The following is a 17,618-nucleotide window of genomic DNA, read 5'->3' as shown; positions in this document are numbered from 1 at the left end:
ATTTACCAAATATTCTAGGGTCTTCATTTTTTAGTCAAGTAGTTGGACTAAATAATATCAGTTGCAAATTTTAACTAAATGTTATTATCAAAGAAACTTACAATTTTATTAAAGTTAAAAATTCCAGGAGATGTTCTATACAATTTCAACATTTGTGTGATTGATTTGTAACAATTTTCCCAAACTGTAGGATAGCAGAATGTAATCAATTTCTCACTCAGATTAAATATTCAGAATTGGCTACAAATTGTGCTGCAAATAGATTATTTTATGCTCTTGTGTTATACTCCATCATAGGGTAACAAGAATCCCCACTGTGCTTTAATATGCAAAGACTTTTTAATAGGTCTGAGATTATCAAGAAATTGATCAGCTAATTCAACCAATTTTGAGAGATGGGTGGATCCCTCTGAAGTTAATAGCGCTTTTTTTTAAAGATAAGGCATTGATCTGGTTCAAATTTCATAAATACAAAAATAGTATGCACTGAAGTCTTTTCCCAAACAAATCTCCCCTAGACATGAAATTCCTCTTCCCAATGGGTGTACATTATATCAGTCTCTCATATATAATTCCAGGAATATTTTTGTGCATATTAAAATATGTAAAAATATACGTTTTCTCCTTTTTATAAAAATAGCTTTATATAGGTATAAAACTAAACTAAACACACTGCTTTGTATGTGGCTTGTATCACTTAATATAACTGGTAAATATCCCACATCAGTTTATAAAAGGTGCATATTATTCTACTGTGTGGACAAATACAATTTATATAATCAATGTCTCTTGTATGTATATGTGGGAATATAACTATAGCAAAATTCTTAGATGGATTATGTAGAAGAATATAATTTATTTAATCATCATTTTTATTGAAGGCACTTCATTTCAAATTTTTTAATGCAAATAATATTGAGTGAATAAATTTTTACCTATGTTCCCTCGTACATGTGGGCATCTACTCCTAGGAAAGTTCTTAGACAGGTATGTTAAGTTCAGCAATGGTTGCCAAATTACATTCCTGCTGTATGTAAGAATGCCTGACTTTCCAAAACTCTACCCAAGAGACTTTGAGACTATTTAATATGTTTAAAAGCTATTTGTTTTCTGTGAGCTATCTGTTATATCTTTAACCTATTTTTACTCCTTGTCTTGTCAACTAAAGAAATATATATCACATTTGTTACTTTGTATTAAGTTTATGGTGATTTTACATAGAATATGTTTTTAAATATTTTTATTGTAAACTTAACAAACAAACATACAAACATTCTTGACATACAAACATTCTACACACGGTGCACAATCAATGGCTTACAATATTATCACTTAGTTTTGTAGTCATCACCATGATCATTTTTTTGAACATTTATATCTCTCCAGCAAAAGAAATAAAAAAGAAAAAACTCACACATACCATACCTCTTACACTTCCCACTCATAGACCACAAGTATTTCAATCTACTCAATTCATTTTAAACTTTGTTCCCCCTATTATTTATTTATTTTTAATCCATATTTTTTACTCATCTGTCCATACCATAGATAAAAGGAGCATCAGACACAAGGTTTTCACAATCACACAGTCACATTGTAAAAACTGTATCATCATATAATCATTTTCAAGAAATATGGCTACTGGAACACAGCTCTAGTTTCAGGTACTTCCCTCTAGCCACTCTAATACATCATAAACTAAAAATGGGGTATCTCTATAATGAGTAAGAATAATTTCTCAACTCTGTTTGAAATTTCTCAGCCACTGGCACTTTATTTTGTCTCATTTCTCTCTTCCCCCTTTTGGTCAAGAAGGTTTTCTCAATCCCTTGATGCTGAGTCACAACTCATCCCAGGATTTCTGTCCCAAGTTGCCAGAGAGGTTTACATCCCTGAGAGTCATGTTCCACATAGAGGGGGAAGGTCAGTGAGTTCACTTGCTGTGTTGGCTTACAGAGAGAGAGGCCACATCTGAACAACAAAGAGGTTCTCTGGGGATGACACTTAGGCCTAATTTTAAGTAGGCTTAGCCCATCCTTTGCAAGGATAAGTTTCACAAGGGTGAACCCCAAGACCAAGGGCTCGGTCTATTGATTTGGTTGTTCCAACTGCTTGCAAGAATATCAGGAATTCTTCACATGGGGAAGTTGAATTTTTTCCCCCTTTCTCCCCATTCCCCCAAGTGGACTTTGCAAATACTTCTTTATTCACTGTTCAAATCACTCTGGGATTTATTGGGGCATTACATTGAACTGGACAAACCAACAAGATCTGATGCTCTATTCAAGGTTCCATGTACTTATGGTGTTCAATTAAACTGACCATACAAAGTTAAATTAGGAAATGCACTAGTCAAAATATAAATTTTGCATCAAATAAACATTTCTCCCTTCAGTATCACACAGAAGTTGAAGTTTTAAAATATAGATGACCATCTATTTTTAACACCCTGCAATACTGACATTCCTTTGTTCTTCCTCATGCAAAAACATATTTTAATTTGTGCATTTAATCACCATCATTGTAAACTCTAGGCATTCCTAAATTATACCATCTCAGTCTTTATCATCTATCTTTCCTTCTGGTTTCATATGTGCTACCAGCCCTTCTCCCTCTCTCATTCTCACATTCAGCTTCATTCAATTTACTTACATTATTGTGCTACAAGTCATAGTATTGTGCTATCCATTTCTAAATTTTTACAATCAGTCCTGTTGTACAATCTGTATCTCTTCAGCACCAATTACCCAATCTCTACCCTATTTCTATCTCCTGATAACCTGTGTTGTTGACTAAAATACTCCAAGTTCACCCATTAGTGTTAGTTCATATCAGTGAGGCCATCCTTTGTTTCTGGCTAATTACACTCAGCATTATGTCTTCAAGTTCCATCTATTTTTAATGAATTTACCTTGCCCACAGCAAATTATATTGATCTATTCTATAATTATATATATATCTATACCCACCTACATCTGATTCTATATTTATACCTATCAATGTATGAATACAAATATGCACATATGTATAATCACTGTAGTGGTCTGATTTTCCCTTGGTTAATATATTTCTTTTATTTTTATTTTTTTTCAATTTGGAACTTTGACAAAATTTAAGGCATTATGTAAGGTTCCAATTTTTTTTTCCCAGATGGACACAAGGTTGTCCCAAAATCACTTATTCTATAATCCGATTTGATGACATGATGGCACCTTTATTTCATATTAAATTAGAAAATTTAAGTCTGTAAATATGTCTGAGCACTAGATATCTCAATAATTTGGATATTGAGTGTCTCCATTACATATTTTCTAGAATTCTAAAATATTTTAGGATTACTCTTTCAAATAGGAATTTATTGAAGAGAGTTTTTTATTTTATTGTATAATATAACATAAAGCAAAGAGAGATAAAAGCAATAGTTTTCAAAGCACTCTTCAACAAGTAGTTACAGGACAGATCCCAAAGTTTGTCATGGGTTACCATACCATCATCTCAGAGTTTTCCTTCTACTACTCCAGAATAGGAGGCTAGAGGAAATAAATACTTTTTTATTATTGCAATAGACTTTTTTTTTCTTTTCTGTGAAAAATAACATATATACATAAAAGCAATAAATTTCAAAGCACAGCAGAACAATCAGTTGTAGAACAGATTTCAGAGTTTGGTATGGGTTACAATTCTACAATTTAAGGATTTTACTTCTAGCTGCTCTAAGATACAGGAGACTAAAAGAAATACCAATTTAATGATTCAGCAACCATATTTGTTTGTTAAACTCTACCTTCTCTGTATAACTCCACTATCAACTCTGAACTTTCTATCTCACTCATGGGGGTATTTGGGCTATGACATTCTAACTTTTTCATGTTGCAAGGGGCTGTCAATAATATGGGGTAGGGAGATGGAACTAGTTGATGTTCTGGAGAGGCTGAGCCCTCTGGTTTCAGGACTTATCTGGTCCAGAGACCCATCTGGAGGTTGTAGGTTTCTGGAAAGTTACCCTAGTGCATGGAAACATTGTAGAAGCTTATATATTGCCCTAGGTGTTCTTTAGGATTGGCTGGAATGGTTTTGACTGGGGTTTGGCAAATCATGGTAGGTAGCAAAGTCTAACTGAAGCTTGCATAAGAGTAATCTCCAGAGTAGCCTTTCGACTCTATTTGAACTCTTTCTGCCACTGATACTTTATTAGTTACACTTCTTTTTCCTCTTTTGGTCAGGTTGGAATTGTTGATCCCATAGGGCTGGATTCATCCCTGGGAGTCATCTCCCATGCCACCAGGGAGACTTTGACCCCCGGATGCCGTGTCCCACATAGGGGAAAGGCATATGATTTTACTTACAGAACTAGACATAGGGAGAGTGAGGCCACATCTGACCAACAAAAGAGGACCTTCATAAGTAACTCTTAGACATACAAATAGGTAGGCTAAGCTTCTCTGCTACCTACATAAGCTTCACAAACAGTAATCCTCAAGATCAAGGTCTTGACCTATTGATTTGGGTGCCCCTGATATTTGACACAGTATCAGGGGATTCCTTGATGGCAAAGTTTAATAGTTCCATATATTTTATCCCTTCCCTCAAGGGACTTTGCCAATATTTTTTGATTATCTACTTAATATATTCTAGGATATATCCAGGCATTGGCTTAAACTATACAGGTTTGAAGGCCTTCATTCTTATTCTGGGCTCCCTGTGTTTCAATTGTTTAAATGAGCTATCCAGACAAGTTGAGTTAGATTATGTGCTACAGGAAAATTTAGGTTCTGGACAAAATAAAAGTTTCTTCCTTTGGTCTCAAAGAGTAGGTGCAGTCCTAAAATATAGACAATGTTTTCCTTACCCCTGTGTGAATTACCTTAATCCCAACATGATCGGCTTCATTCTTATCTCTCAATACCAGGTTATACATATGTAAAACTGGGTCTCTAAATCCAGAAATAATAATTACCACCTCAGACTAAATGTGTCTGCTATAAGAGCTTACAATCTAGGCCCCTGTTTTCTCATAAACATTTTCTAAAGGAGACCATACAATATTTGTTCTTTCATTTCTGGCTTATTTTGCCTCACCAAATGTCCCACAGGTTCATTCATATCACTGTATGCCTCATGATTTCGTTCCTTTTTCGTAGCAGCACAATATTCAATCATATGTATACACCATCATTCGTCCATCTATTTCTCAGTCGGTGCATCCTTCAGCCACCTGCATTCATTAGGCATCATGTATAATGCCCAAAGTGCACAGTCCATCAACACTCTCAATTTTAGATAATTTCATTGTTCCCAAGAGAAAGATAACCAATAAACATACCCTTAACAAACAGGAAATCTAAACTTTCCCTTAACTCTTGTCCCTCCCTCATTATTTACCCCTGCTGTTGCTGTGGTACTGCTGATGTTTTCATGTTAAATAAAGCCCATAACATGCAATAACAGTTTTCCCCCATATCCTGGACTCCAACACTCTTTGTACATGCATCATATCTTTGAAGTAGTTCTTGTAAGAACTTATTTATATTTTTAGTGTTAATTAGTGTATAGGTCTATACAACCCCTTTCAATCATGTTCACCTTCAATATATAATATTACTTATAGACCTGCTAGAGAGCTGCCTTTACTTCTATCTCTTCTCTTATATTTGAGTTCAACCTCATTAGCTCATCTTTCACCCACCTCTAGCTTCTATGTATCTTTAAGACCCCTACATTCTGTATTATAAACCTTTGGCTTTACCTTTACCATGGTCATAAAAGTGGAGTCATACAGTGTCTAGCCTTTCGTGTATGGCTTATTTCACTCAGCATTATGTCCTCAAGGCTCATCCATCTTGTCATGCATTTCAGAATGTCATTTCATCTTACTGCTGCATAATAGTCCATCATTTTGTTAATCCACTCATCTGTTGATAGGCATTTGGATTGTTTCCATCTTTTGGTGATTGTGAATAATGTTGGTATGAACATCAGTGTGCAAATGTCTGTTTTGTGTCATTGCTTTCAGCTCTTCTGGGTATATACCAAGTAGTGCTATTGCTGGGTCATAGGGCAACTTAACATTTAGTTTACTAAGGAAACATCAAACCATCTTCCATAGAAGCTGTACAATTGCACATTCCCACCAGCAGTGTGTAAGTGTCCCAATTTCTCCATATCCTCTCCAACATTTGTAGTTTCCTGTTTGCTCAAAGCAGCCATTCTTAGAGGTGTGAGGTGGTATCTCATGCAGTCTTGATCTACATTTCCCTTACAGTTAATGAAAATGAGCATCTTTTCATGTGCTTTTTAGCTATCTGTATTTGCTCTTCAGAGTTTCTTTATGTATATAGGATATTAAACCTTTGTCCGAGATGTGATTTCCAAATGTTTTCTCCCATTGAGTTGGCTGCTTCTTCACCTTTTTGACAAAGTTGAAGAGAGTATTTTTGTTTTTTAATTTGTAATGGTGGGATTTTTAATTTTGTTGTCAATTTCTTGCATTATTATTGCAGATTGTTTTCTGCACTAACTATTTTGGCTACATGCTTGAGGCTGCCTTTATGAACGTAGTTGTTATCAATTCCAATGAATGCTTTAACAATGCCAAAAAGAAGGTTCATTTCTTCTTTTCAGGATGTAACAATATGGAAATATTGATAATTAAATTACTTATATTATTTAGGCATGCTTTTATTTTTGTTTATTTAATTTATCATAAACTAATGAGGTGAATAAAGCTTTCTACTAATACTATGGTTCTATTCTATTCCATTTATCTCCTATAGATTTCCAGTTTACGGATATTGGTGTTATATTGTTTGTATACAGATGATCATTGTTGCTATAACTTCATTCTGTAGTATATATTTTAGAATTACAAACTGCTTATTTTTATATTAATTAGTCATTTTTAACCTTAGATCAACATTTTGAGATATAAGGTCACATTCTTTTCCTTTTTTTTCTTAAAGAATCATTATATAGACAAACTGGTGGTTCCTATCTGATTTACCATCCACTCCACTGCTGAGTTTTTCCTGAGTGGTCTATATGCATGTGGTTTGTACTTAGGAGAGCTGAGAGTTATGGTCTACGTGGTATTACTTTTTCTGACCCAGGTTTTTGCAGGAGGTTCAATTAGCTTTTACTTCTTAACAGCTAATGGAGATAGGCAACTAGTTTTTCCCACACAACTCAATGACTTGTGAGTTCCCCTACTATGGAGACAGACTTCTTCCTGAAAATAGGGTTTTTGAAAATAGGGTAATAATAATTTATTATTATTACATTAATAATAAATGTATTACTCATTAATCCCTGAGGCCTCTGCTTCTGGGAAAATAAGCCATATTCTGGAAAGTTGTTCACTCAAACCAATGCATCCCATTCCTACCTCTGCAAATACATGATCTTATTCTGTGTCTTAGAAAGTGCCCTGTAACTCTGAAAACTGAACTTGATTGGCTTTCTGGGATATGCAGCTGTGGAAATCTCCTCTACTCTTCCTCCTTCATTCACCTCTGCTCCCTCTCCATGTTCTTGGCAGCACTTCCTACTTATTGTCACTAAAGATATAATTAGAAAGTTGTTTTCTATTCTCCTTGTGGTCTTGAATTATTTTCAGTATGGGGAGGAAATGTTTGTTCTGAATGTTGATTTGAATTGATATTATTTTAATAAATGAAGTAAAATTTTATATATTCATGTATGATTGTGCTTTTTTGTTAATTGGTTATTGTGCTGGTTTGAAACTGTTGTGAACTCCAGAAAAGCCATGCTCTTTTAATCTAATCTTGTGGGTGCAGACTTATTGTGGGTGGGATCATTTGATTAGGTTGTCTCCATGGAGATGTGACCCACCCAATTGTGGGTGGCACCTTTTGATTAGATAAGTTTCAAGGAGATATGGCCCTGCTCATTCAAGACAGGTCTTAATTAGTTTACTGGAGTCCTTAAAGGAGCTCATGGAGAGAGAGAGATCAGAGGCCAAGTCACAGATGTTTGAAGATGCAGAAAGAGAATGCCCCGGGTAAGCCAGAGAGACCTACAGGAGCTGAGAGAGCTGTTTGAAACCAGCACTGGGAGAGGTCAGCAGACATTGCCATGTGCCTTCCAAAGTGACAGGGAAACCCTGGACGCCATCAGCCATTCTTCAGAGTCAAGGTGTCTTTTTTTGGATGCCTTAATTCAGACATTTTTATGGCCTTAAAACAATTAAACTTGTAACTTAATAAACCCCCTTTGTAAAAGCCAATCCATTTCTAGTATATTGGATTTGGGCAGCATTAGCAAACCCAAACAGCCCTGAAGAATGAAAACATATAAACTGGAATTAAGAAGTGAAAAACAACTTTCTAATCTTCCTTTTATTTTTGCTGATTCAACTTAACCCTTAATTTAAGCCCTGACACATGAAACTCAGTGAAGACTCATTATGACTGACAGGTTTGCATTTCCTTTTATGTTAAAACATAAACATTTGTTCCTGTGGGCTTACAGACTGATCTACTATATTATGGATCAAGGTGAATTGTACATGTAAGTGGCTGAATCACAAACAAAGGAAGGAAACGTGTGCTTTCATACGTACACACAGAGGAATTCCCAAATAGAATTTCCATGTTCTTCTTAACTCATAGAAGATCACCGTTTCTCCCACAGCCCTGAATGTAAAACATAGTAGCCTTTGCCACTGTGAGTCTTCCAATCAGTGGTGGCCTCAAGCTACAGCTGCTTGTACCAGCCCTTTCCCACATAAATGCTGTATTAGAACTTGTCACACACGCACACACCTACACAGACACTCAAGGTAGAAGGAACTATAATATTTTTAACTGGCTTTATATGGCTTTTTCTTAGCCCTGTGATGCACATGCTAACACTAGGGAAAGTTCCCTTCAGGTAGTTTAAGGTGTCTATCCCCAGTTTTCTTGATTCTGATCGCAGTACCAGGAAACAGAGCTCTAGCAATCCAACTTGCTTATCTCACCCTGAGAATTCTGTCTTTGTGGAACAAGTCACCTAGAGTTACGAGAAAGCTCTGCACTTCACGTTTGTCTAAGGCCCCAATCTTCACATGCTTTGGACAATGTGCCACTCACCAAATCTCCTTCACTGTCAAGCAGTGGGAATTCCTTCAGGGTTATCCTGAATTTAGGCAAAGGGCCAGGCCTTTGTGTTCTTCCATGAGCTTGACAGTAACCATAGGCTGCCCCCGAGAGGTGGGATAACCTGGGCTTAGGCAGTTTGCTAAAGTTCAAAGCAATTAGCACTAAGGGCCTCCTAGAAGCTGGGGATGGGAGCCTTGGCCTTGAGGAAGGGTTCTGGGAAGAGGTCCATCATATCCACTAGAATACCCAGCCCTGAAAGAGACTTGTTAGAGAATCATCTAAAAACACTTAGGTAGGCAGTGTTTAAGAAACAGTCTAGCTAGAGGAACCCAAAACCTAGCTTTAGAAAAAAAATGTTTTCCTTTTCTTTTATATGTATGATTATCCAAAATCTTCATCACAGCTCAAATATTTGCTTAAGAAACCCTATTTTGGCACAGTCAAAGATATCTAGGAATTTATTTTGAATACTGTTAGAATACTTTTTGTCTTTGAAAAGAGTTAATACTTTCTGAAAACCTCTTTGCCTTCGGACAACGGAGCAGCATGCTCTGCATCTTCAGTTTTCTTCTCAAACAGGTTGCCGAAGGCCTTCCTTCACCCCACATTAACATTCTCATTCACCTCCAGTTTCCCATCCAAATCATCCCGCTGGTGTAGAACTATTAAAATAAGGACACTATGTAACTTACTGGGATAAATGATCACTATTTTGTTCAATTTCAAATGGTAAGTTTGGTTTCCTTACCATTAAAGGGGAAGAGTAGAAATAACAGGTAGAAGCTGAAATACAAATGTTCTTGTAAACTACATGGTAAAAAATACATTATGCTCCAAATTATCTACAGACGAAAAATAATCTGACTCAATTCAAAAACACTGGAAGACATGTAAATATTTTTTATGTTTGTTAATAGTCTAACTTCTGGTCTTTTCTGTCTCCACACACCTAAATCTATAAGTATTTTTTTCTAAGTGCTCCCTCTATAGATTATTTTCATAAAATTAAAGTTTATTCATATTTTCTAAACAACTATCTGTTTTTCAGTTCCCCCATTCTTGAACATATTGTTTCCTATTTTATGTAAATGAGCATCTGTTACTGAATAAAAATCAGCTGAAGACTAGATAAATGATTAGAGGAAGGAATAAGTGAGAGCTAGAGGTATAGATGAGTCTTTTATTACTCCATGCTAAGAATTTTTAAATGAGAGCAATTTGCTCTGAAAAAAAGCCCTCACATTCAATTTTCATGCAGATGAACATTGTATGCTTAATAAATATGTGTTATCATATGCTTGGATGAAGGAATGAATGAATGAATGAGTGGCATTTTTAATTTAATAGTTCATATATCTCCTAGGTTTTAAGCTTAAAACAGAAAAAAACTATCTCTTAATTTTATCATCCTTATTTTTCCTTATTCTGTTAGGTGCAAGTACTTTTCATGAATCAGCTCTGTAATTTTTGTTTTCTGAAACTGATATGAAAAATAGTTTTAATAAATAAATGATGTAACTTGATAATAAAAGCCTCATCACATGGTTTTTCGAAGATCAGAAACTGTTTAATGAGTGCATTTTAAATGCGGCAACTAGAATTCTCTAGAATAAATGTTCTCCTCTCAGTGTTCATAGTTCATACCTCTAGTTTAATCACATATCATTAATATCCTGCTTTCATTATAGCACAATCCCATTATTCTAATTTATTGTGACAAAAATTATTATTAAGAGAAACATGGCAGCAAATAATCTAATAAAATTTAAAGATATGTGGGAGGTACAAATTTATCCTAGGACTTTTCTTTAAAAGCTTGTGTGATTGTGAAGGAGGCAGAAAATTAGAAGCCACTCCTTTGTATAGTACAAAAATTTGTTAGAATTCATTTTGCATAGGACAACTCAGAATTAGATGTAAAAGTGCTACTAGATTTGAATTAATTATAAAAGAGAGAGGAACAACTTGATTTTTAAAAGACAGTAAATGAAGTTAAAGAATTACTAGATAAAGGATTTCACGTTGTATCAGTCAATAGTTGAACAAAAATACATATTGATTTGTATTTAAAAATTACACCTTTAAAACATGAAAAAAGATATTAGTGACTTTATACTTTATAAATACATTTCTAAAAAATAAGAAAATGTCAGAACTGTAATGTGTTGGCTATATACGGGACATATAAATGTACATTTACTTCTGCTACTCTGTAATTAAGATGCAAATGAAAATATCAATATAATCATAGCTATGTTTATGTGATGTCTTTCTCTCTCTTGTGGACTGTATTCTGAAAAGGAAAATAGAAATATGAAACTGTATAACTCTGGCACCCATCGGATAGTATTGCATGTGTCTGTGGTCCCCTAGAGCTCTTCTACTACTGAGCTTTAGATTCAGGTCACACATTTCTGTTTTAAATTTCTTAGCATGGTTTAATGAAAGACTCCTAAATACCCTCATCTCTCCCTGATTAGCTATCTTAGAAAACTAATTAAGTAATCAATAAACAGAACGAGTATAAGTCAATAGTACCTCTGATAAGCACACATGATCTTCAACTTACAACAACATGGTTGTCAGCAATTACAGGGGAAGCTATATCTTAAAGTTCATTAAGAACACGCTTGTAGGGCTGTTCAATGTTATCTGGAAATGTTTTTGTACTATTTGTAATGCAACTCTTTATTTCTAAATTCTAACTCACAGTTTATTTCTAAGCAAGTTTATTTCTAATAATAGACAACAAAACACTGGAATAATATAAATTGATTAACAACTATATGTTTTGGCTACCCCTCATTCACTTATTCTTTTAGTTAGCCAACATTTATTTACGTTGTTTCTAATATGTGACAGGTGCTGTGCTATTTACAAAGATAGAAACATCAATATGTCACTCTCTCAGCCATCAGTAGGTCACAGTCTAGTGGGAGAGACATAAATACAGAGGGTCATTTCATTTATTATGATAAATGAAAATGCACCCTGAATGTGTGTTAACCTCAACAGATTATTGATAAAAATGAAATCAGTGCTTGCTTCGGCAGCACATAGACTAAAATTGGAACGATACAGAGAAGATTAGCATGGCCCCTGCGCAAGGATGACACACAAATTAGTGAAGCCTTCCATATTTAAAAAAAAAATGAAATCATGTTAGTATTAATATTCAAATTCACTGATTCATAGACTCTTGCCTACATAACTACAGGACTTCAGATTCTACATCTCAAGGCCTCCCTGACTATTTCTGGGAATCCCTTAGGTGCCTAATATAAGTTCTTGACCAGTCACTTGCTACTCTGCACCAGCCTCCTTATGAATACTTAGTTCAATACAGGCACTTGGAGGACTCCTCACACTGCCTCTCCTGCCAGAGCTTTCTACAGAACAGTGTCCCTTCCCTCAGGTGTGGTCTCCGGTGTTCCAAACATTCTGACTTCACTGCTCATTCAGTCAGAGTCATATGTTATTTTGTACAAGAATGGTGAGACACCCCTGTCCCCACTCTGGCCAAACATTGGCAGCTAGGTCCTGAAGCATTACCTGGCCCACATGGAAAAGTACATTTTGCTTTTATTTACAGCCCTCTTTCTTCCTAAAGTGTTAACCTGGTCATGAGGCAGGGTCAAGAAGTGGATACCATGTGGTCTCTTGATCATCCCTGATACTCCCGACAAAGACCTGTGAAGCAAAACATTCTCTGTCCAGTATCCCTCCTCCACCATCCTGTTCACAAACAACCCATGCCTATCAATGCCGGGGAGCCCACCAGACACTAAAATCCATTTTGCTACACTAATCTACTAAATTTCCCGCCTCAATGATTAACATGACAATATGCTCCATTATTTAAATTTTACATACTACATTAACTTAAACTATTCTTCCCTCTCTCCTATATCCCCCACTAGATTTATAATTGCATCCCTTTCCAGGTCCTCTCTGCTCTTTCCCAAGACCACTCTAAACTGCTATACAAGCATCCTTTTAAAAATGCAAATCTGCTTATCTCAGTCCTCTGTCTATGAAAAAACCTTGAAATCGTTTTCCAGTCACCTTAAGAGAATGTCTAGACTACAGCTTCCAAGATCTTCCTCTTGCTCTTCAGCACAAAAGGAATCAGGAATGTGAAAAGGATAAAACTTTCATATCAATAAGTAAATTCTCTGAATCACAATATAAAAAGTAAAGAGAGTGGAACTAATAACTTTGTAAGGTTTGCAGAAATCAGAAGGCAAATGATCTAGAAACCTGGAGAAAAGAAGAGTGAGGGAAGGTAGGGAGCTCTCTCTGAATGTTTGGTGAGCTATTCTATTCAGCAAGTAGACTTAGTCATTATATTCTAGAGAGAAAAAAAAAAAAGGACCATAAGGAGAAGAGATAAGATGACTTCAGCTCAACAAAAAGAAGAATTGTTCAATGATCACTATTACGTTTGGTATCATGTGCAGCTGTCTCATGGAAAAGGGTTTCAGTACGTATCAGAAGGTCCACATAGTAAGCTTCTTAAAAACAGAAACCCTGCCTTGCAACACTGGATATGACTCCCAGGGATAAGCCTGGCCCTGACACTGTGGGATTGATAGCACCGTCTTGACCAAAAGGGGGAAAATAGTATCTAGAGAGTTCAAATAGAGTCAAGAGACAATTCTGGAGGCTACTCTTACACAAGCTTCAGGTAGATATTACTAATTACCACAGTTTGCCAAACCCCAAGCAAAATCATTCTTATTAACCCCAAAGAACACGTAGGGCTCTATCTGAGATTCTAAAAAGTTTCATGCATTAAGATTACTTTCCAGAAACCTAAAACTTCCAGATAGTTCCTAGGCAAGATAAATACTGGAACCCAGAGGGGCCAGTCTCTCCAAGAACATCAACTGGTTCCATTCCCCATCCCATATTATCAACACCCCTTTCCAACATGAAACAGAACAGGCATAGCCTAAACACCCCTAAAGATTGAGAGAAGGAGCAAAGGAAAAGGAGAAGTGATAATAGAGAGGTTAAGATTTAACAAATGATATGAGTGCTGAATCATTATATTGATTTTGTTTTAGTCTCCAGTATTTTGTGCAGCTAGAAGGAAAAACCTGAAATTGTGGGACTGTAACCCATACCAAACTCTGAAATCTGTCTGTAACCACTTGTTACAGTATACTTTGAAATGCATGGCTTTTTTGTATAACTGTTATATTTCACAATAACCCTGAACTGAAGGGAAAGATGGAGTAGACTAACCCTGACCTGTCAGTGTCTCCCTTATATGATAATCTTTGATAGAGTCCAGCAATAACTCCAAATTTTGAGTATTATATTAGATAATGCCCAAAGTCTAAATAATAATTTTGATAAATTTTGTACATATTATTAATTTATTTTCATACTTTGAGTTCATAATTAAGATGTAGATGTTTAGTTCCCATTACTGAAAATTGTAAATTGTCAACTAAAAAAATACGAAAAATTTGTATTATTAAAGGGTGCTATTTCCAAATTGCTTAACTGGATTTCCATTTTAGAGCCCTAGTTATCTTATAAAGTAACTATCAAGTATGTTTATGAAGAAAACGTCTGCTAAAAATCCTACCACATTACAAGTCAAATATACAAAATATATGCAAATTCATAACCTAAGAATTGTAGAGGCAATTTTTCTTTTCCCTTCCCTACTGCCTTAACCCTAAAACATAAAATCCATTACTTAGTGACTTTATCACTTTCCAAACTCACCTGGAAAGCCAAGATAACCAGCAGTGATTTGGTTCCCAAATAATATATTCTTTTAAAATTCCAATTTTCTTTAGGAATTATACCAGGAAGCATTGTTCTCCCAATTGTGACAGATTCCTTTGCTTTTCTTCCTTTGGCCCATCAAATTAGTGACCTCTCCTTGTTCATTTTCAACTCTTTGTTCACTATGATCTACTTCAAGTTAAAATAGATTCTAAAATCTGCATTTGGCCACTAGTGTGTCTTTCATTAGAGCAAGAATCTAGGTGATGGTATTTGTTCCCTTTCATTATTCTACAAAATATAAGCAACTGAAACAATAACCTGCTTGCAGTCTACAGTTTACAGGCATTCCTTGCTTTGCACAGTTCCAATATGCTCAAATTTCAATTACCAATGGCCATTTAAATAATGCCAGTAGCCCTACAATATAATACAAATTTCAATTATCACACTATATTCACACTGAGTAATGTCATAAAGTATTACCTCTGCTGCTAGCTCTGCTATGCATGTAATAAATGTGCATCATGATCAGTGGTGATTCACATCGTTTTTTCCAAAATCTTGCAGTGATTAGTCTCTGTGCATCTGTTAATCAGTTCATGCACAGACAGCAAAGCATGTAGTTGTGTTGCCTCCTTGTCTCCCTGTGATGAAACCCTTTGGCATTTTACAGAAATGAGGTATCACTAGCCAACAAAGTTGGAAGTGCCTCAAAGCATCAAAAAGCCATAGTGCTGGAAGCAAATATTGAATAGAAGAAATGCTGTGTGTGGAATGTTCACACAGTTGTCTGTCAAGAAACAATATTACAGCCAGTTAAGCTTAGTGAGGGTAAATTTATTGACATAAATGAAGAAAAATCTGTGATGAAAAAGCACAATGGATAAGAAAATGGAAGCTGATCCAAACCTAGAAAGGAATATGGTAATTTGTCAATGCATAGAAAAGATGCTGATTCCTTGTGCTGGTTTGAAGCTACGTATCCTAAAAAAGTCCAAGTTCTTTTAATCCATTCCTGTAGATACAGATCTATCGTGGGTGGGACCTTTTGATTAAGTTGTTTCAATAGAGATATGGCCCACCCAATTCAAAGCAGGTCTTAAACCCTTACTGAAGTCCTTATGAGAGGATAAAAGGCAGAAAAAGCCACGGAAGCTTAGAGAGAAAAGCCCTGGAGAAGATAAGAGAGGACCCACAGAAGCACATAAAGGAGGCCACTGGAACCAGGAGCTGAAAGTAATGAAACCCGGGAACAAAGGACGAGCAGACACTGGCCATCTGCCTTACTATCACACAGAGGAAACCTGGATGCCAGCAGTATTTCTTCAGAGAAGGTATCATCCCACTGATGTCTTAACCGGGACATGTTCATGGCCTTAGAACCGATAAATTTGTAAACTAATAAATCCCCATTGTAAAAGCCAACCCATTTCTGGTATATTGCATACCAGCAACTTTGGCAAACTGAAACACTCCATATCATAGGTTATATGATGAGAAGAAGAAAGCAAGCACTATTCATACTAGAATTGAAAAGTTATTTATAAAAAAAAAAAATAGTTCTGATTGTTTCTAATGTTTTAAACCACAATGTGCTAATTTTTTTTTTCATTTTACAGTATTTTAACAGCTTAGTTTTTAATGTTTTGGCAAAAAATGTTTTCAAGATCACATAGCAATCATCATTTTTCCATCTATTATTAAGATTGTTTTGCATAGTTTCAGTTTGTACATTTTTACAATCTTGTTTTACCATACAAAGTAAGAAATACCTGTACTTTTGTAATTTTAATCTTATAACACTTTATCTTTAAAGTCTTCCAATTTCGTCCATGAACAATCCAACTGTCATCTATAAACATGTTTATTTGACCTTTCCCATTACAAATTTATCTACTCCAAAAAAGCAGCAATGACAACATTTGTAAAACTCTTTAGGCAGCAAAGCAAATCTAATAATCAGCTGATCAGCATTAAATATTCATTCAGTTGTGTAATGGTGTGAAGGTGTCCCTAACAGATCCTCATTGCCTGAATGATTGCTTTTTTAAGCAAAAGAAACTATTAGTTACTTTCTATTTAAGCAGAACCAGGTAACCTTGCAGAAATTTTAATTTTTTCTATGTTACTTGAGCTGTATCTCTCAGTCAAATAAATGTAAGAGAAAGATGTTTCCTGCCCTAGGGAATAGGTGAAACAAGACTTTTTGTGTGACTCAGCATGCCATATCTTTGTATGCAGAGTTCTTGAGGTTGGATGGAATAATTAGCATAAGGAGCCTGGGGCCTTTCTGAGGGAAGGGAAAGCTGAATGTGGTTAACATGGAAAATGGCACAGCCCTAGGAAAAATATGTCCTCAGATATATGTGTGTGTGATATGAAAGTGCTCACTAAGAAAATAGCCTGGTGGCTCAGGAAACTTTAATGTTTGAACTCTGCTCTGAGTTTATTGCTAGGGAAATGTCCTTGCCTTGAATAACTACCACCTCTGTAGGAAGTCTCCATTTAGCCAGTAGCAGGTGCTAAATTATGGCTTTGTGGATAAAGCACTATCCAATTACTTGAAAGACATATACAGTAGGATGAGAACATGCTTGTCATGCAAACACAACAACATGACTAATTCCCTACCTCATAAAATTCTGGAACCACTCACTTTACCTCTTCCCTGGGGATAAATTTTTACATTGCCACTGTTGGCCAGAGCCAGTGCTACTCCCCCGTCCTCCGAGCTGCAGATAAATCCCACCACAGTAGCTCTGAGCCTCCTGG

The 17,618-nt window shown here is 35.6% G+C and overlaps 1 protein-coding gene and 1 non-coding gene across 3 annotated transcripts in view; one reads left to right on the top strand and one right to left on the bottom strand.

Annotated features, from left to right (window-relative positions):
* Nucleotides 1–17,618, bottom strand: part of RALYL (RALY RNA binding protein like) — a 741,752-nt gene that overhangs the window by 607,669 nt on the left and 116,465 nt on the right. The gene's annotated exons all lie outside the window — the stretch shown is intronic.
* On the top strand, nt 12,136–12,242 carry LOC143689131 (U6 spliceosomal RNA). Its single transcript, XR_013178598.1, has one exon. It is a non-coding gene; the product is annotated as a U6 spliceosomal RNA (small nuclear RNA).

The sequence above is a fragment of the Tamandua tetradactyla genome, chromosome 6 (assembly GCF_023851605.1).
Source record: "Tamandua tetradactyla isolate mTamTet1 chromosome 6, mTamTet1.pri, whole genome shotgun sequence".
Classification (NCBI taxonomy): Eukaryota; Metazoa; Chordata; class Mammalia; order Pilosa; family Myrmecophagidae; genus Tamandua; species Tamandua tetradactyla.
The sequence above is the reverse complement of the archived record's forward strand: the minus strand, read 5'-3'. Positions and strand labels throughout refer to the sequence as shown.